At 51.5% G+C, this 18451-nt stretch overlaps 11 non-coding genes across 11 annotated transcripts; all 11 read left to right on the forward strand.

The window, feature by feature from the left end:
- The first annotated feature begins 990 nt into the window (after positions 1-990).
- Positions 991-1109, forward strand: LOC140475664 (5S ribosomal RNA). Its single transcript, XR_011960156.1, has one exon. It is a non-coding gene; the product is annotated as a 5S ribosomal RNA (ribosomal RNA).
- Positions 1110-2640: 1531 nt separating this feature from the next.
- LOC140475671 (5S ribosomal RNA) lies at positions 2641-2759 on the forward strand. Its single transcript, XR_011960164.1, has one exon. It is a non-coding gene; the product is annotated as a 5S ribosomal RNA (ribosomal RNA).
- A 1531-nt stretch (positions 2760-4290) lies between these two features.
- On the forward strand, positions 4291-4409 carry LOC140475672 (5S ribosomal RNA). The gene has a single exon (XR_011960165.1). It is a non-coding gene; the product is annotated as a 5S ribosomal RNA (ribosomal RNA).
- A 1531-nt stretch (positions 4410-5940) lies between these two features.
- Positions 5941-6059, forward strand: LOC140475674 (5S ribosomal RNA). Its single transcript, XR_011960166.1, has one exon. It is a non-coding gene; the product is annotated as a 5S ribosomal RNA (ribosomal RNA).
- A 1531-nt stretch (positions 6060-7590) lies between these two features.
- Positions 7591-7709, forward strand: LOC140475675 (5S ribosomal RNA). The gene has a single exon (XR_011960167.1). It is a non-coding gene; the product is annotated as a 5S ribosomal RNA (ribosomal RNA).
- A 1531-nt stretch (positions 7710-9240) lies between these two features.
- Positions 9241-9359, forward strand: LOC140475665 (5S ribosomal RNA). The gene has a single exon (XR_011960157.1). It is a non-coding gene; the product is annotated as a 5S ribosomal RNA (ribosomal RNA).
- A 1531-nt stretch (positions 9360-10890) lies between these two features.
- Positions 10891-11009, forward strand: LOC140475666 (5S ribosomal RNA). The gene has a single exon (XR_011960158.1). It is a non-coding gene; the product is annotated as a 5S ribosomal RNA (ribosomal RNA).
- A 1531-nt stretch (positions 11010-12540) lies between these two features.
- LOC140475667 (5S ribosomal RNA) lies at positions 12541-12659 on the forward strand. Its single transcript, XR_011960159.1, has one exon. It is a non-coding gene; the product is annotated as a 5S ribosomal RNA (ribosomal RNA).
- A 1531-nt stretch (positions 12660-14190) lies between these two features.
- On the forward strand, positions 14191-14309 carry LOC140475668 (5S ribosomal RNA). Its single transcript, XR_011960161.1, has one exon. It is a non-coding gene; the product is annotated as a 5S ribosomal RNA (ribosomal RNA).
- Positions 14310-15840: 1531 nt separating this feature from the next.
- Positions 15841-15959, forward strand: LOC140475669 (5S ribosomal RNA). The gene has a single exon (XR_011960162.1). It is a non-coding gene; the product is annotated as a 5S ribosomal RNA (ribosomal RNA).
- A 1527-nt stretch (positions 15960-17486) lies between these two features.
- Positions 17487-17605, forward strand: LOC140475670 (5S ribosomal RNA). The gene has a single exon (XR_011960163.1). It is a non-coding gene; the product is annotated as a 5S ribosomal RNA (ribosomal RNA).
- Positions 17606-18451: the final 846 nt, after the last annotated feature.

The following is an 18451-nucleotide window of genomic DNA, read 5'->3' on the forward strand; positions in this document are numbered from 1 at the left end:
CTGCCGCCAGAGTGTCCAATCCTTTGATAATCTTATATGTCTCAACCAGATCCCCTCTCAGTCTTCTAAACTCAAGGGTACACAAGCCCAGTCGCTCCAGTCTTTCAGTGTAAGGTAATCCCGCCATTCCAGGAATTGACCTCGTCAACCTACGCTGCACTCCCTCAATAGCCAGAATGTCTCTCCTCAAATTTGGAGACCAGAACTGCACACAGTACTCCAGGTGTGGTCTCACCAGGGCCCTGTACACCTGCAGAAGAACCTCTTTGCTTCTGTACTCAATCCCTCTTGTTATGAAGGCCAGCATGCTATTAGCCTTCTTCACTACCTGCTGTACCTGCATGCTTACCTTCATTGAGTGGAGTACAAGAACCCCCAGATCTCTCTGTACTGTCCCTTGACCGAAATTGATTCCATTTAGGTAGTAATCTGCCTTCCTGTTCTTGCCACCAAAGTGGATAAGCATCCATTTATCCACGTTAAAGTGCATCTGCCATGCATCTGACCACTCACCTAATTTGTCCAGGTCACCCGGTAATCTCCTAACATCCTCATCACATTTCACCCTGCCACCCAGCTCAGTATCATCAGCAAATTTGCTAATGTTATTGCTAATACCATCTTCTATATCATGAACATATATTGTAAAAAGCTGCAGTCCCAGTACTGATCCCTGCGGTACCCCACTGGTCACTGCCTGCCATTCCGAAATGGAGGCGTGGAGGAGTGTGGAAGGATGAGAGAATGCAGGCTGCAGCCCTATGAAGCAGGGGGAGATCTTGCAGTTGGCCTGTGTGGGGATGTGGGAGACGACAGGAGCCTGGTGGGCAAGGGCTAGCTGGAGGGAGGGAGGGAGGGAAGCACGCACGGAGGAGGAAGAGCAAAGAGAAAAGAGAGAAAAAAAAAACAAAGGGGATCAAGAGAAAGAGCAGCAAAGAAAATGTGGCTGGCCAGCACGCCTTGAAGTCGGGAGAAAAGGCAGGGGCCAGCGCCTGCGGCCATACTAGTCTGAAAACGCCCGATCTCGTCTGATCTCGGAAGCTAAGCAGACTCAGGCCTGGTTAGTACTTGGATGGGAGACCGCCTGGGAATACCAGGTGCAGTAGGCTTTTTCCGCCAGCAGGGGCTGCTCAAGTCACCCCTCTGCACTCGTGTTGGGCCACGCACGCAATGCAGCGACAGGTTATTTTTGCTGCGGCTGTGCCTGGCATCAGTCTCCTGCAGGCAGGAGACAGGGAGGGGAGGAGAGCGGAGCGCTGCCAAAATCAGCAAGAAAGACGGAAAGAAAGGGATTGGGGCTGCACGCTGTCTGCGGCTGGCAGTCAGGAAAGGAGGACAATAGACAATAGGTGCAGGAGTTGGCCATTCTGCCCTTGGAGCCTGCACCACCATTCAATATGATCATGGCTGATCATCCTTAATCAGTATCCTGTTCCTGCCTTATCTCCATAAGCCTTGATTCCACTATCCTTGAGAGCTCTGTCCAACTCTTTCTTCAATGAATCCAGAGACTGGGCCTCCACTGCCCTCTGGGGCAGAGCATTCCACACAGCCACCACTCTCTGGGTGAAGACGTTTCTCCTCATCTCTGTCCTAAACGGTCTACCCCGTATTTTTAAGCTGTGTCCGCTGTTTCGGCACTCACGTTTCCTGCCGCCAGAGTGTCCAATCCTTTGATAATCTTATATGTCTCAACCAGATCCCCTCTCAGTCTTCTAAACTCAAGGGTACACAAGCCCAGTCGCTCCAGTCTTTCAGTGTAAGGTAATCCCGCCATTCCAGGAATTGACCTCGTCAACCTACGCTGCACTCCCTCAATAGCCAGAATGTCTCTCCTCAAATTTGGAGACCAGAACTGCACACAGTACTCCAGGTGTGGTCTCACCAGGGCCCTGTACACCTGCAGAAGAACCTCTTTGCTTCTGTACTCAATCCCTCTTGTTATGAAGGCCAGCATGCTATTAGCCTTCTTCACTACCTGCTGTACCTGCATGCTTACCTTCATTGAGTGGAGTACAAGAACCCCCAGATCTCTCTGTACTGTCCCTTGACCGAAATTGATTCCATTTAGGTAGTAATCTGCCTTCCTGTTCTTGCCACCAAAGTGGATAAGCATCCATTTATCCACGTTAAAGTGCATCTGCCATGCATCTGACCACTCACCTAATTTGTCCAGGTCACCCGGTAATCTCCTAACATCCTCATCACATTTCACCCTGCCACCCAGCTCAGTATCATCAGCAAATTTGCTAATGTTATTGCTAATACCATCTTCTATATCATGAACATATATTGTAAAAAGCTGCAGTCCCAGTACTGATCCCTGCGGTACCCCACTGGTCACTGCCTGCCATTCCGAAATGGAGGCGTGGAGGAGTGTGGAAGGATGAGAGAATGCAGGCTGCAGCCCTATGAAGCAGGGGGAGATCTTGCAGTTGGCCTGTGTGGGGATGTGGGAGACGACAGGAGCCTGGTGGGCAAGGGCTAGCTGGAGGGAGGGAGGGAGGGAAGCACGCACGGAGGAGGAAGAGCAAAGAGAAAAGAGAGAAAAAAAAAACAAAGGGGATCAAGAGAAAGAGCAGCAAAGAAAATGTGGCTGGCCAGCACGCCTTGAAGTCGGGAGAAAAGGCAGGGGCCAGCGCCTGCGGCCATACTAGTCTGAAAACGCCCGATCTCGTCTGATCTCGGAAGCTAAGCAGACTCAGGCCTGGTTAGTACTTGGATGGGAGACCGCCTGGGAATACCAGGTGCAGTAGGCTTTTTCCGCCAGCAGGGGCTGCTCAAGTCACCCCTCTGCACTCGTGTTGGGCCACGCACGCAATGCAGCGACAGGTTATTTTTGCTGCGGCTGTGCCTGGCATCAGTCTCCTGCAGGCAGGAGACAGGGAGGGGAGGAGAGCGGAGCGCTGCCAAAATCAGCAAGAAAGACGGAAAGAAAGGGATTGGGGCTGCACGCTGTCTGCGGCTGGCAGTCAGGAAAGGAGGACAATAGACAATAGGTGCAGGAGTTGGCCATTCTGCCCTTGGAGCCTGCACCACCATTCAATATGATCATGGCTGATCATCCTTAATCAGTATCCTGTTCCTGCCTTATCTCCATAAGCCTTGATTCCACTATCCTTGAGAGCTCTGTCCAACTCTTTCTTCAATGAATCCAGAGACTGGGCCTCCACTGCCCTCTGGGGCAGAGCATTCCACACAGCCACCACTCTCTGGGTGAAGACGTTTCTCCTCATCTCTGTCCTAAACGGTCTACCCCGTATTTTTAAGCTGTGTCCGCTGTTTCGGCACTCACGTTTCCTGCCGCCAGAGTGTCCAATCCTTTGATAATCTTATATGTCTCAACCAGATCCCCTCTCAGTCTTCTAAACTCAAGGGTACACAAGCCCAGTCGCTCCAGTCTTTCAGTGTAAGGTAATCCCGCCATTCCAGGAATTGACCTCGTCAACCTACGCTGCACTCCCTCAATAGCCAGAATGTCTCTCCTCAAATTTGGAGACCAGAACTGCACACAGTACTCCAGGTGTGGTCTCACCAGGGCCCTGTACACCTGCAGAAGAACCTCTTTGCTTCTGTACTCAATCCCTCTTGTTATGAAGGCCAGCATGCTATTAGCCTTCTTCACTACCTGCTGTACCTGCATGCTTACCTTCATTGAGTGGAGTACAAGAACCCCCAGATCTCTCTGTACTGTCCCTTGACCGAAATTGATTCCATTTAGGTAGTAATCTGCCTTCCTGTTCTTGCCACCAAAGTGGATAAGCATCCATTTATCCACGTTAAAGTGCATCTGCCATGCATCTGACCACTCACCTAATTTGTCCAGGTCACCCGGTAATCTCCTAACATCCTCATCACATTTCACCCTGCCACCCAGCTCAGTATCATCAGCAAATTTGCTAATGTTATTGCTAATACCATCTTCTATATCATGAACATATATTGTAAAAAGCTGCAGTCCCAGTACTGATCCCTGCGGTACCCCACTGGTCACTGCCTGCCATTCCGAAATGGAGGCGTGGAGGAGTGTGGAAGGATGAGAGAATGCAGGCTGCAGCCCTATGAAGCAGGGGGAGATCTTGCAGTTGGCCTGTGTGGGGATGTGGGAGACGACAGGAGCCTGGTGGGCAAGGGCTAGCTGGAGGGAGGGAGGGAGGGAAGCACGCACGGAGGAGGAAGAGCAAAGAGAAAAGAGAGAAAAAAAAAACAAAGGGGATCAAGAGAAAGAGCAGCAAAGAAAATGTGGCTGGCCAGCACGCCTTGAAGTCGGGAGAAAAGGCAGGGGCCAGCGCCTGCGGCCATACTAGTCTGAAAACGCCCGATCTCGTCTGATCTCGGAAGCTAAGCAGACTCAGGCCTGGTTAGTACTTGGATGGGAGACCGCCTGGGAATACCAGGTGCAGTAGGCTTTTTCCGCCAGCAGGGGCTGCTCAAGTCACCCCTCTGCACTCGTGTTGGGCCACGCACGCAATGCAGCGACAGGTTATTTTTGCTGCGGCTGTGCCTGGCATCAGTCTCCTGCAGGCAGGAGACAGGGAGGGGAGGAGAGCGGAGCGCTGCCAAAATCAGCAAGAAAGACGGAAAGAAAGGGATTGGGGCTGCACGCTGTCTGCGGCTGGCAGTCAGGAAAGGAGGACAATAGACAATAGGTGCAGGAGTTGGCCATTCTGCCCTTGGAGCCTGCACCACCATTCAATATGATCATGGCTGATCATCCTTAATCAGTATCCTGTTCCTGCCTTATCTCCATAAGCCTTGATTCCACTATCCTTGAGAGCTCTGTCCAACTCTTTCTTCAATGAATCCAGAGACTGGGCCTCCACTGCCCTCTGGGGCAGAGCATTCCACACAGCCACCACTCTCTGGGTGAAGACGTTTCTCCTCATCTCTGTCCTAAACGGTCTACCCCGTATTTTTAAGCTGTGTCCGCTGTTTCGGCACTCACGTTTCCTGCCGCCAGAGTGTCCAATCCTTTGATAATCTTATATGTCTCAACCAGATCCCCTCTCAGTCTTCTAAACTCAAGGGTACACAAGCCCAGTCGCTCCAGTCTTTCAGTGTAAGGTAATCCCGCCATTCCAGGAATTGACCTCGTCAACCTACGCTGCACTCCCTCAATAGCCAGAATGTCTCTCCTCAAATTTGGAGACCAGAACTGCACACAGTACTCCAGGTGTGGTCTCACCAGGGCCCTGTACACCTGCAGAAGAACCTCTTTGCTTCTGTACTCAATCCCTCTTGTTATGAAGGCCAGCATGCTATTAGCCTTCTTCACTACCTGCTGTACCTGCATGCTTACCTTCATTGAGTGGAGTACAAGAACCCCCAGATCTCTCTGTACTGTCCCTTGACCGAAATTGATTCCATTTAGGTAGTAATCTGCCTTCCTGTTCTTGCCACCAAAGTGGATAAGCATCCATTTATCCACGTTAAAGTGCATCTGCCATGCATCTGACCACTCACCTAATTTGTCCAGGTCACCCGGTAATCTCCTAACATCCTCATCACATTTCACCCTGCCACCCAGCTCAGTATCATCAGCAAATTTGCTAATGTTATTGCTAATACCATCTTCTATATCATGAACATATATTGTAAAAAGCTGCAGTCCCAGTACTGATCCCTGCGGTACCCCACTGGTCACTGCCTGCCATTCCGAAATGGAGGCGTGGAGGAGTGTGGAAGGATGAGAGAATGCAGGCTGCAGCCCTATGAAGCAGGGGGAGATCTTGCAGTTGGCCTGTGTGGGGATGTGGGAGACGACAGGAGCCTGGTGGGCAAGGGCTAGCTGGAGGGAGGGAGGGAGGGAAGCACGCACGGAGGAGGAAGAGCAAAGAGAAAAGAGAGAAAAAAAAAACAAAGGGGATCAAGAGAAAGAGCAGCAAAGAAAATGTGGCTGGCCAGCACGCCTTGAAGTCGGGAGAAAAGGCAGGGGCCAGCGCCTGCGGCCATACTAGTCTGAAAACGCCCGATCTCGTCTGATCTCGGAAGCTAAGCAGACTCAGGCCTGGTTAGTACTTGGATGGGAGACCGCCTGGGAATACCAGGTGCAGTAGGCTTTTTCCGCCAGCAGGGGCTGCTCAAGTCACCCCTCTGCACTCGTGTTGGGCCACGCACGCAATGCAGCGACAGGTTATTTTTGCTGCGGCTGTGCCTGGCATCAGTCTCCTGCAGGCAGGAGACAGGGAGGGGAGGAGAGCGGAGCGCTGCCAAAATCAGCAAGAAAGACGGAAAGAAAGGGATTGGGGCTGCACGCTGTCTGCGGCTGGCAGTCAGGAAAGGAGGACAATAGACAATAGGTGCAGGAGTTGGCCATTCTGCCCTTGGAGCCTGCACCACCATTCAATATGATCATGGCTGATCATCCTTAATCAGTATCCTGTTCCTGCCTTATCTCCATAAGCCTTGATTCCACTATCCTTGAGAGCTCTGTCCAACTCTTTCTTCAATGAATCCAGAGACTGGGCCTCCACTGCCCTCTGGGGCAGAGCATTCCACACAGCCACCACTCTCTGGGTGAAGACGTTTCTCCTCATCTCTGTCCTAAACGGTCTACCCCGTATTTTTAAGCTGTGTCCGCTGTTTCGGCACTCACGTTTCCTGCCGCCAGAGTGTCCAATCCTTTGATAATCTTATATGTCTCAACCAGATCCCCTCTCAGTCTTCTAAACTCAAGGGTACACAAGCCCAGTCGCTCCAGTCTTTCAGTGTAAGGTAATCCCGCCATTCCAGGAATTGACCTCGTCAACCTACGCTGCACTCCCTCAATAGCCAGAATGTCTCTCCTCAAATTTGGAGACCAGAACTGCACACAGTACTCCAGGTGTGGTCTCACCAGGGCCCTGTACACCTGCAGAAGAACCTCTTTGCTTCTGTACTCAATCCCTCTTGTTATGAAGGCCAGCATGCTATTAGCCTTCTTCACTACCTGCTGTACCTGCATGCTTACCTTCATTGAGTGGAGTACAAGAACCCCCAGATCTCTCTGTACTGTCCCTTGACCGAAATTGATTCCATTTAGGTAGTAATCTGCCTTCCTGTTCTTGCCACCAAAGTGGATAAGCATCCATTTATCCACGTTAAAGTGCATCTGCCATGCATCTGACCACTCACCTAATTTGTCCAGGTCACCCGGTAATCTCCTAACATCCTCATCACATTTCACCCTGCCACCCAGCTCAGTATCATCAGCAAATTTGCTAATGTTATTGCTAATACCATCTTCTATATCATGAACATATATTGTAAAAAGCTGCAGTCCCAGTACTGATCCCTGCGGTACCCCACTGGTCACTGCCTGCCATTCCGAAATGGAGGCGTGGAGGAGTGTGGAAGGATGAGAGAATGCAGGCTGCAGCCCTATGAAGCAGGGGGAGATCTTGCAGTTGGCCTGTGTGGGGATGTGGGAGACGACAGGAGCCTGGTGGGCAAGGGCTAGCTGGAGGGAGGGAGGGAGGGAAGCACGCACGGAGGAGGAAGAGCAAAGAGAAAAGAGAGAAAAAAAAAACAAAGGGGATCAAGAGAAAGAGCAGCAAAGAAAATGTGGCTGGCCAGCACGCCTTGAAGTCGGGAGAAAAGGCAGGGGCCAGCGCCTGCGGCCATACTAGTCTGAAAACGCCCGATCTCGTCTGATCTCGGAAGCTAAGCAGACTCAGGCCTGGTTAGTACTTGGATGGGAGACCGCCTGGGAATACCAGGTGCAGTAGGCTTTTTCCGCCAGCAGGGGCTGCTCAAGTCACCCCTCTGCACTCGTGTTGGGCCACGCACGCAATGCAGCGACAGGTTATTTTTGCTGCGGCTGTGCCTGGCATCAGTCTCCTGCAGGCAGGAGACAGGGAGGGGAGGAGAGCGGAGCGCTGCCAAAATCAGCAAGAAAGACGGAAAGAAAGGGATTGGGGCTGCACGCTGTCTGCGGCTGGCAGTCAGGAAAGGAGGACAATAGACAATAGGTGCAGGAGTTGGCCATTCTGCCCTTGGAGCCTGCACCACCATTCAATATGATCATGGCTGATCATCCTTAATCAGTATCCTGTTCCTGCCTTATCTCCATAAGCCTTGATTCCACTATCCTTGAGAGCTCTGTCCAACTCTTTCTTCAATGAATCCAGAGACTGGGCCTCCACTGCCCTCTGGGGCAGAGCATTCCACACAGCCACCACTCTCTGGGTGAAGACGTTTCTCCTCATCTCTGTCCTAAACGGTCTACCCCGTATTTTTAAGCTGTGTCCGCTGTTTCGGCACTCACGTTTCCTGCCGCCAGAGTGTCCAATCCTTTGATAATCTTATATGTCTCAACCAGATCCCCTCTCAGTCTTCTAAACTCAAGGGTACACAAGCCCAGTCGCTCCAGTCTTTCAGTGTAAGGTAATCCCGCCATTCCAGGAATTGACCTCGTCAACCTACGCTGCACTCCCTCAATAGCCAGAATGTCTCTCCTCAAATTTGGAGACCAGAACTGCACACAGTACTCCAGGTGTGGTCTCACCAGGGCCCTGTACACCTGCAGAAGAACCTCTTTGCTTCTGTACTCAATCCCTCTTGTTATGAAGGCCAGCATGCTATTAGCCTTCTTCACTACCTGCTGTACCTGCATGCTTACCTTCATTGAGTGGAGTACAAGAACCCCCAGATCTCTCTGTACTGTCCCTTGACCGAAATTGATTCCATTTAGGTAGTAATCTGCCTTCCTGTTCTTGCCACCAAAGTGGATAAGCATCCATTTATCCACGTTAAAGTGCATCTGCCATGCATCTGACCACTCACCTAATTTGTCCAGGTCACCCGGTAATCTCCTAACATCCTCATCACATTTCACCCTGCCACCCAGCTCAGTATCATCAGCAAATTTGCTAATGTTATTGCTAATACCATCTTCTATATCATGAACATATATTGTAAAAAGCTGCAGTCCCAGTACTGATCCCTGCGGTACCCCACTGGTCACTGCCTGCCATTCCGAAATGGAGGCGTGGAGGAGTGTGGAAGGATGAGAGAATGCAGGCTGCAGCCCTATGAAGCAGGGGGAGATCTTGCAGTTGGCCTGTGTGGGGATGTGGGAGACGACAGGAGCCTGGTGGGCAAGGGCTAGCTGGAGGGAGGGAGGGAGGGAAGCACGCACGGAGGAGGAAGAGCAAAGAGAAAAGAGAGAAAAAAAAAACAAAGGGGATCAAGAGAAAGAGCAGCAAAGAAAATGTGGCTGGCCAGCACGCCTTGAAGTCGGGAGAAAAGGCAGGGGCCAGCGCCTGCGGCCATACTAGTCTGAAAACGCCCGATCTCGTCTGATCTCGGAAGCTAAGCAGACTCAGGCCTGGTTAGTACTTGGATGGGAGACCGCCTGGGAATACCAGGTGCAGTAGGCTTTTTCCGCCAGCAGGGGCTGCTCAAGTCACCCCTCTGCACTCGTGTTGGGCCACGCACGCAATGCAGCGACAGGTTATTTTTGCTGCGGCTGTGCCTGGCATCAGTCTCCTGCAGGCAGGAGACAGGGAGGGGAGGAGAGCGGAGCGCTGCCAAAATCAGCAAGAAAGACGGAAAGAAAGGGATTGGGGCTGCACGCTGTCTGCGGCTGGCAGTCAGGAAAGGAGGACAATAGACAATAGGTGCAGGAGTTGGCCATTCTGCCCTTGGAGCCTGCACCACCATTCAATATGATCATGGCTGATCATCCTTAATCAGTATCCTGTTCCTGCCTTATCTCCATAAGCCTTGATTCCACTATCCTTGAGAGCTCTGTCCAACTCTTTCTTCAATGAATCCAGAGACTGGGCCTCCACTGCCCTCTGGGGCAGAGCATTCCACACAGCCACCACTCTCTGGGTGAAGACGTTTCTCCTCATCTCTGTCCTAAACGGTCTACCCCGTATTTTTAAGCTGTGTCCGCTGTTTCGGCACTCACGTTTCCTGCCGCCAGAGTGTCCAATCCTTTGATAATCTTATATGTCTCAACCAGATCCCCTCTCAGTCTTCTAAACTCAAGGGTACACAAGCCCAGTCGCTCCAGTCTTTCAGTGTAAGGTAATCCCGCCATTCCAGGAATTGACCTCGTCAACCTACGCTGCACTCCCTCAATAGCCAGAATGTCTCTCCTCAAATTTGGAGACCAGAACTGCACACAGTACTCCAGGTGTGGTCTCACCAGGGCCCTGTACACCTGCAGAAGAACCTCTTTGCTTCTGTACTCAATCCCTCTTGTTATGAAGGCCAGCATGCTATTAGCCTTCTTCACTACCTGCTGTACCTGCATGCTTACCTTCATTGAGTGGAGTACAAGAACCCCCAGATCTCTCTGTACTGTCCCTTGACCGAAATTGATTCCATTTAGGTAGTAATCTGCCTTCCTGTTCTTGCCACCAAAGTGGATAAGCATCCATTTATCCACGTTAAAGTGCATCTGCCATGCATCTGACCACTCACCTAATTTGTCCAGGTCACCCGGTAATCTCCTAACATCCTCATCACATTTCACCCTGCCACCCAGCTCAGTATCATCAGCAAATTTGCTAATGTTATTGCTAATACCATCTTCTATATCATGAACATATATTGTAAAAAGCTGCAGTCCCAGTACTGATCCCTGCGGTACCCCACTGGTCACTGCCTGCCATTCCGAAATGGAGGCGTGGAGGAGTGTGGAAGGATGAGAGAATGCAGGCTGCAGCCCTATGAAGCAGGGGGAGATCTTGCAGTTGGCCTGTGTGGGGATGTGGGAGACGACAGGAGCCTGGTGGGCAAGGGCTAGCTGGAGGGAGGGAGGGAGGGAAGCACGCACGGAGGAGGAAGAGCAAAGAGAAAAGAGAGAAAAAAAAAACAAAGGGGATCAAGAGAAAGAGCAGCAAAGAAAATGTGGCTGGCCAGCACGCCTTGAAGTCGGGAGAAAAGGCAGGGGCCAGCGCCTGCGGCCATACTAGTCTGAAAACGCCCGATCTCGTCTGATCTCGGAAGCTAAGCAGACTCAGGCCTGGTTAGTACTTGGATGGGAGACCGCCTGGGAATACCAGGTGCAGTAGGCTTTTTCCGCCAGCAGGGGCTGCTCAAGTCACCCCTCTGCACTCGTGTTGGGCCACGCACGCAATGCAGCGACAGGTTATTTTTGCTGCGGCTGTGCCTGGCATCAGTCTCCTGCAGGCAGGAGACAGGGAGGGGAGGAGAGCGGAGCGCTGCCAAAATCAGCAAGAAAGACGGAAAGAAAGGGATTGGGGCTGCACGCTGTCTGCGGCTGGCAGTCAGGAAAGGAGGACAATAGACAATAGGTGCAGGAGTTGGCCATTCTGCCCTTGGAGCCTGCACCACCATTCAATATGATCATGGCTGATCATCCTTAATCAGTATCCTGTTCCTGCCTTATCTCCATAAGCCTTGATTCCACTATCCTTGAGAGCTCTGTCCAACTCTTTCTTCAATGAATCCAGAGACTGGGCCTCCACTGCCCTCTGGGGCAGAGCATTCCACACAGCCACCACTCTCTGGGTGAAGACGTTTCTCCTCATCTCTGTCCTAAACGGTCTACCCCGTATTTTTAAGCTGTGTCCGCTGTTTCGGCACTCACGTTTCCTGCCGCCAGAGTGTCCAATCCTTTGATAATCTTATATGTCTCAACCAGATCCCCTCTCAGTCTTCTAAACTCAAGGGTACACAAGCCCAGTCGCTCCAGTCTTTCAGTGTAAGGTAATCCCGCCATTCCAGGAATTGACCTCGTCAACCTACGCTGCACTCCCTCAATAGCCAGAATGTCTCTCCTCAAATTTGGAGACCAGAACTGCACACAGTACTCCAGGTGTGGTCTCACCAGGGCCCTGTACACCTGCAGAAGAACCTCTTTGCTTCTGTACTCAATCCCTCTTGTTATGAAGGCCAGCATGCTATTAGCCTTCTTCACTACCTGCTGTACCTGCATGCTTACCTTCATTGAGTGGAGTACAAGAACCCCCAGATCTCTCTGTACTGTCCCTTGACCGAAATTGATTCCATTTAGGTAGTAATCTGCCTTCCTGTTCTTGCCACCAAAGTGGATAAGCATCCATTTATCCACGTTAAAGTGCATCTGCCATGCATCTGACCACTCACCTAATTTGTCCAGGTCACCCGGTAATCTCCTAACATCCTCATCACATTTCACCCTGCCACCCAGCTCAGTATCATCAGCAAATTTGCTAATGTTATTGCTAATACCATCTTCTATATCATGAACATATATTGTAAAAAGCTGCAGTCCCAGTACTGATCCCTGCGGTACCCCACTGGTCACTGCCTGCCATTCCGAAATGGAGGCGTGGAGGAGTGTGGAAGGATGAGAGAATGCAGGCTGCAGCCCTATGAAGCAGGGGGAGATCTTGCAGTTGGCCTGTGTGGGGATGTGGGAGACGACAGGAGCCTGGTGGGCAAGGGCTAGCTGGAGGGAGGGAGGGAGGGAAGCACGCACGGAGGAGGAAGAGCAAAGAGAAAAGAGAGAAAAAAAAAACAAAGGGGATCAAGAGAAAGAGCAGCAAAGAAAATGTGGCTGGCCAGCACGCCTTGAAGTCGGGAGAAAAGGCAGGGGCCAGCGCCTGCGGCCATACTAGTCTGAAAACGCCCGATCTCGTCTGATCTCGGAAGCTAAGCAGACTCAGGCCTGGTTAGTACTTGGATGGGAGACCGCCTGGGAATACCAGGTGCAGTAGGCTTTTTCCGCCAGCAGGGGCTGCTCAAGTCACCCCTCTGCACTCGTGTTGGGCCACGCACGCAATGCAGCGACAGGTTATTTTTGCTGCGGCTGTGCCTGGCATCAGTCTCCTGCAGGCAGGAGACAGGGAGGGGAGGAGAGCGGAGCGCTGCCAAAATCAGCAAGAAAGACGGAAAGAAAGGGATTGGGGCTGCACGCTGTCTGCGGCTGGCAGTCAGGAAAGGAGGACAATAGACAATAGGTGCAGGAGTTGGCCATTCTGCCCTTGGAGCCTGCACCACCATTCAATATGATCATGGCTGATCATCCTTAATCAGTATCCTGTTCCTGCCTTATCTCCATAAGCCTTGATTCCACTATCCTTGAGAGCTCTGTCCAACTCTTTCTTCAATGAATCCAGAGACTGGGCCTCCACTGCCCTCTGGGGCAGAGCATTCCACACAGCCACCACTCTCTGGGTGAAGACGTTTCTCCTCATCTCTGTCCTAAACGGTCTACCCCGTATTTTTAAGCTGTGTCCGCTGTTTCGGCACTCACGTTTCCTGCCGCCAGAGTGTCCAATCCTTTGATAATCTTATATGTCTCAACCAGATCCCCTCTCAGTCTTCTAAACTCAAGGGTACACAAGCCCAGTCGCTCCAGTCTTTCAGTGTAAGGTAATCCCGCCATTCCAGGAATTGACCTCGTCAACCTACGCTGCACTCCCTCAATAGCCAGAATGTCTCTCCTCAAATTTGGAGACCAGAACTGCACACAGTACTCCAGGTGTGGTCTCACCAGGGCCCTGTACACCTGCAGAAGAACCTCTTTGCTTCTGTACTCAATCCCTCTTGTTATGAAGGCCAGCATGCTATTAGCCTTCTTCACTACCTGCTGTACCTGCATGCTTACCTTCATTGAGTGGAGTACAAGAACCCCCAGATCTCTCTGTACTGTCCCTTGACCGAAATTGATTCCATTTAGGTAGTAATCTGCCTTCCTGTTCTTGCCACCAAAGTGGATAAGCATCCATTTATCCACGTTAAAGTGCATCTGCCATGCATCTGACCACTCACCTAATTTGTCCAGGTCACCCGGTAATCTCCTAACATCCTCATCACATTTCACCCTGCCACCCAGCTCAGTATCATCAGCAAATTTGCTAATGTTATTGCTAATACCATCTTCTATATCATGAACATATATTGTAAAAAGCTGCAGTCCCAGTACTGATCCCTGCGGTACCCCACTGGTCACTGCCTGCCATTCCGAAATGGAGGCGTGGAGGAGTGTGGAAGGATGAGAGAATGCAGGCTGCAGCCCTATGAAGCAGGGGGAGATCTTGCAGTTGGCCTGTGTGGGGATGTGGGAGACGACAGGAGCCTGGTGGGCAAGGGCTAGCTGGAGGGAGGGAGGGAGGGAAGCACGCACGGAGGAGGAAGAGCAAAGAGAAAAGAGAGAAAAAAAAAACAAAGGGGATCAAGAGAAAGAGCAGCAAAGAAAATGTGGCTGGCCAGCACGCCTTGAAGTCGGGAGAAAAGGCAGGGGCCAGCGCCTGCGGCCATACTAGTCTGAAAACGCCCGATCTCGTCTGATCTCGGAAGCTAAGCAGACTCAGGCCTGGTTAGTACTTGGATGGGAGACCGCCTGGGAATACCAGGTGCAGTAGGCTTTTTCCGCCAGCAGGGGCTGCTCAAGTCACCCCTCTGCACTCGTGTTGGGCCACGCACGCAATGCAGCGACAGGTTATTTTTGCTGCGGCTGTGCCTGGCATCAGTCTCCTGCAGGCAGGAGACAGGGAGGGGAGGAGAGCGGAGCGCTGCCAAAATCAGCAAGAAAGACGGAAAGAAAGGGATTGGGGCTGCACGCTGTCTGCGGCTGGCAGTCAGGAAAGGAGGACAATAGACAATAGGTGCAGGAGTTGGCCATTCTGCCCTTGGAGCCTGCACCACCATTCAATATGATCATGGCTGATCATCCTTAATCAGTATCCTGTTCCTGCCTTATCTCCATAAGCCTTGATTCCACTATCCTTGAGAGCTCTGTCCAACTCTTTCTTCAATGAATCCAGAGACTGGGCCTCCACTGCCCTCTGGGGCAGAGCATTCCACACAGCCACCACTCTCTGGGTGAAGACGTTTCTCCTCATCTCTGTCCTAAACGGTCTACCCCGTATTTTTAAGCTGTGTCCGCTGTTTCGGCACTCACGTTTCCTGCCGCCAGAGTGTCCAATCCTTTGATAATCTTATATGTCTCAACCAGATCCCCTCTCAGTCTTCTAAACTCAAGGGTACACAAGCCCAGTCGCTCCAGTCTTTCAGTGTAAGGTAATCCCGCCATTCCAGGAATTGACCTCGTCAACCTACGCTGCACTCCCTCAATAGCCAGAATGTCTCTCCTCAAATTTGGAGACCAGAACTGCACACAGTACTCCAGGTGTGGTCTCACCAGGGCCCTGTACACCTGCAGAAGAACCTCTTTGCTTCTGTACTCAATCCCTCTTGTTATGAAGGCCAGCATGCTATTAGCCTTCTTCACTACCTGCTGTACCTGCATGCTTACCTTCATTGAGTGGAGTACAAGAACCCCCAGATCTCTCTGTACTGTCCCTTGACCGAAATTGATTCCATTTAGGTAGTAATCTGCCTTCCTGTTCTTGCCACCAAAGTGGATAAGCATCCATTTATCCACGTTAAAGTGCATCTGCCATGCATCTGACCACTCACCTAATTTGTCCAGGTCACCCGGTAATCTCCTAACATCCTCATCACATTTCACCCTGCCACCCAGCTCAGTATCATCAGCAAATTTGCTAATGTTATTGCTAATACCATCTTCTATATCATGAACATATATTGTAAAAAGCTGCAGTCCCAGTACTGATCCCTGCGGTACCCCACTGGTCACTGCCTGCCATTCCGAAATGGAGGCGTGGAGGAGTGTGGAAGGATGAGAGAATGCAGGCTGCAGCCCTATGAAGCAGGGGGAGATCTTGCAGTTGGCCTGTGTGGGGATGTGGGAGACGACAGGAGCCTGGTGGGCAAGGGCTAGCTGGAGGGAGGGAGGGAGGGAAGCACGCACGGAGGAGGAAGAGCAAAGAGAAAAGAGAGAAAAAAAAAACAAAGGGGATCAAGAGAAAGAGCAGCAAAGAAAATGTGGCTGGCCAGCACGCCTTGAAGTCGGGAGAAAAGGCAGGGGCCAGCGCCTGCGGCCATACTAGTCTGAAAACGCCCGATCTCGTCTGATCTCGGAAGCTAAGCAGACTCAGGCCTGGTTAGTACTTGGATGGGAGACCGCCTGGGAATACCAGGTGCAGTAGGCTTTTTCCGCCAGCAGGGGCTGCTCAAGTCACCCCTCTGCACTCGTGTTGGGCCACGCACGCAATGCAGCGACAGGTTATTTTTGCTGCGGCTGTGCCTGGCATCAGTCTCCTGCAGGCAGGAGACAGGGAGGGGAGGAGAGCGGAGCGCTGCCAAAATCAGCAAGAAAGACGGAAAGAAAGGGATTGGGGCTGCACGCTGTCTGCGGCTGGCAGTCAGGAAAGGAGGACAATAGACAATAGGTGCAGGAGTTGGCCATTCTGCCCTTGGAGCCTGCACCACCATTCAATATGATCATGGCTGATCATCCTTAATCAGTATCCTGTTCCTGCCTTATCTCCATAAGCCTTGATTCCACTATCCTTGAGAGCTCTGTCCAACTCTTTCTTCAATGAATCCAGAGACTGGGCCTCCACTGCCCTCTGGGGCAGAGCATTCCACACAGCCACCACTCTCTGGGTGAAGACGTTTCTCCTCATCTCTGTCCTAAACGGTCTACCCCGTATTTTTAAGCTGTGTCCGCTGTTTCGGCACTCACGTTTCCTGCCGCCAGAGTGTCCAATCCTTTGATAATCTTATATGTCTCAACCAGATCCCCTCTCAGTCTTCTAAACTCAAGGGTACACAAGCCCAGTCGCTCCAGTCTTTCAGTGTAAGGTAATCCCGCCATTCCAGGAATTGACCTCGTCAACCTACGCTGCACTCCCTCAATAGCCAGAATGTCTCTCCTCAAATTTGGAGACCAGAACTGCACACAGTACTCCAGGTGTGGTCTCACCAGGGCCCTGTACACCTGCAGAAGAACCTCTTTGCTTCTGTACTCAATCCCTCTTGTTATGAAGGCCAGCATGCTATTAGCCTTCTTCACTACCTGCTGTACCTGCATGCTTACCTTCATTGAGTGGAGTACAAGAACCCCCAGATCTCTCTGTACTGTCCCTTGACCGAAATTGATTCCATTTAGGTAGTAATCTGCCTTCCTGTTCTTGCCACCAAAGTGGATAAGCATCCATTTATCCACGTTAAAGTGCATCTGCCATGCATCTGACCACTCACCTAATTTGTCCAGGTCACCCGGTAATCTCCTAACATCCTCATCACATTTCACCCTGCCACCCAGCTCAGTATCATCAGCAAATTTGCTAATGTTATTGCTAATACCATCTTCTATATCATGAACATATATTGTAAAAAGCTGCAGTCCCAGTACTGATCCCTGCGGTACCCCACTGGTCACTGCCTGCCATTCCGAAATGGAGGCGTGGAGGAGTGTGGAAGGATGAGAGAATGCAGGCTGCAGCCCTATGAAGCAGGGGGAGATCTTGCAGTTGGCCTGTGTGGGGATGTGGGAGACGACAGGAGCCTGGTGGGCAAGGGCTAGCTGGAGGGAGGGAGGGAAGCACGCACGGAGGAGGAAGAGCAAAGAGAAAAGAGAGAAAAAAAAAACAAAGGGGATCAAGAGAAAGAGCAGCAAAGAAAATGTGGCTGGCCAGCACGCCTTGAAGTCGGGAGAAAAGGCAGGGGCCAGCGCCTGCGGCCATACTAGTCTGAAAACGCCCGATCTCGTCTGATCTCGGAAGCTAAGCAGACTCAGGCCTGGTTAGTACTTGGATGGGAGACCGCCTGGGAATACCAGGTGCAGTAGGCTTTTTCCGCCAGCAGGGGCTGCTCAAGTCACCCCTCTGCACTCGTGTTGGGCCACGCACGCAATGCAGCGACAGGTTATTTTTGCTGCGGCTGTGCCTGGCATCAGTCTCCTGCAGGCAGGAGACAGGGAGGGGAGGAGAGCGGAGCGCTGCCAAAATCAGCAAGAAAGACGGAAAGAAAGGGATTGGGGCTGCACGCTGTCTGCGGCTGGCAGTCAGGAAAGGAGGACAATAGACAATAGGTGCAGGAGTTGGCCATTCTGCCCTTGGAGCCTGCACCACCATTCAATATGATCATGGCTGATCATCCTTAATCAGTATCCTGTTCCTGCCTTATCTCCATAAGCCTTGATTCCACTATCCTTGAGAGCTCTGTCCAACTCTTTCTTCAATGAATCCAGAGACTGGGCCTCCACTGCCCTCTGGGGCAGAGCATTCCACACAGCCACCACTCTCTGGGTGAAGACGTTTCTCCTCATCTCTGTCCTAAACGGTCTACCCCGTATTTTTAAGCTGTGTCCGCTGTTTCGGCACTCACGTTTCCTGCCGCCAGAGTGTCCAATCCTTTGATAATCTTATATGTCTCAACCAGATCCCCTCTCAGTCTTCTAAACTCAAGGGTACACAAGCCCAGTCGCTCCAGTCTTTCAGTGTAAGGTAATCCCGCCATTCCAGGAATTGACCTCGTCAACCTACGCTGCACTCCCTCAATAGCCAGAATGTCTCTCCTCAAATTTGGAGACCAGAACTGCACACAGTACTCCAGGTGTGGTCTCACCAGGGCCCTGTACACCTGCAGAAGAACCTCTTTGCTTCTGTACTCAATCCCTCTTGTTATGAAGGCCAGC

Source organism: Chiloscyllium punctatum, unplaced genomic scaffold (assembly GCF_047496795.1).
Source record: "Chiloscyllium punctatum isolate Juve2018m unplaced genomic scaffold, sChiPun1.3 scaffold_1967, whole genome shotgun sequence".
NCBI classification, from domain to species: Eukaryota; Metazoa; Chordata; class Chondrichthyes; order Orectolobiformes; family Hemiscylliidae; genus Chiloscyllium; species Chiloscyllium punctatum.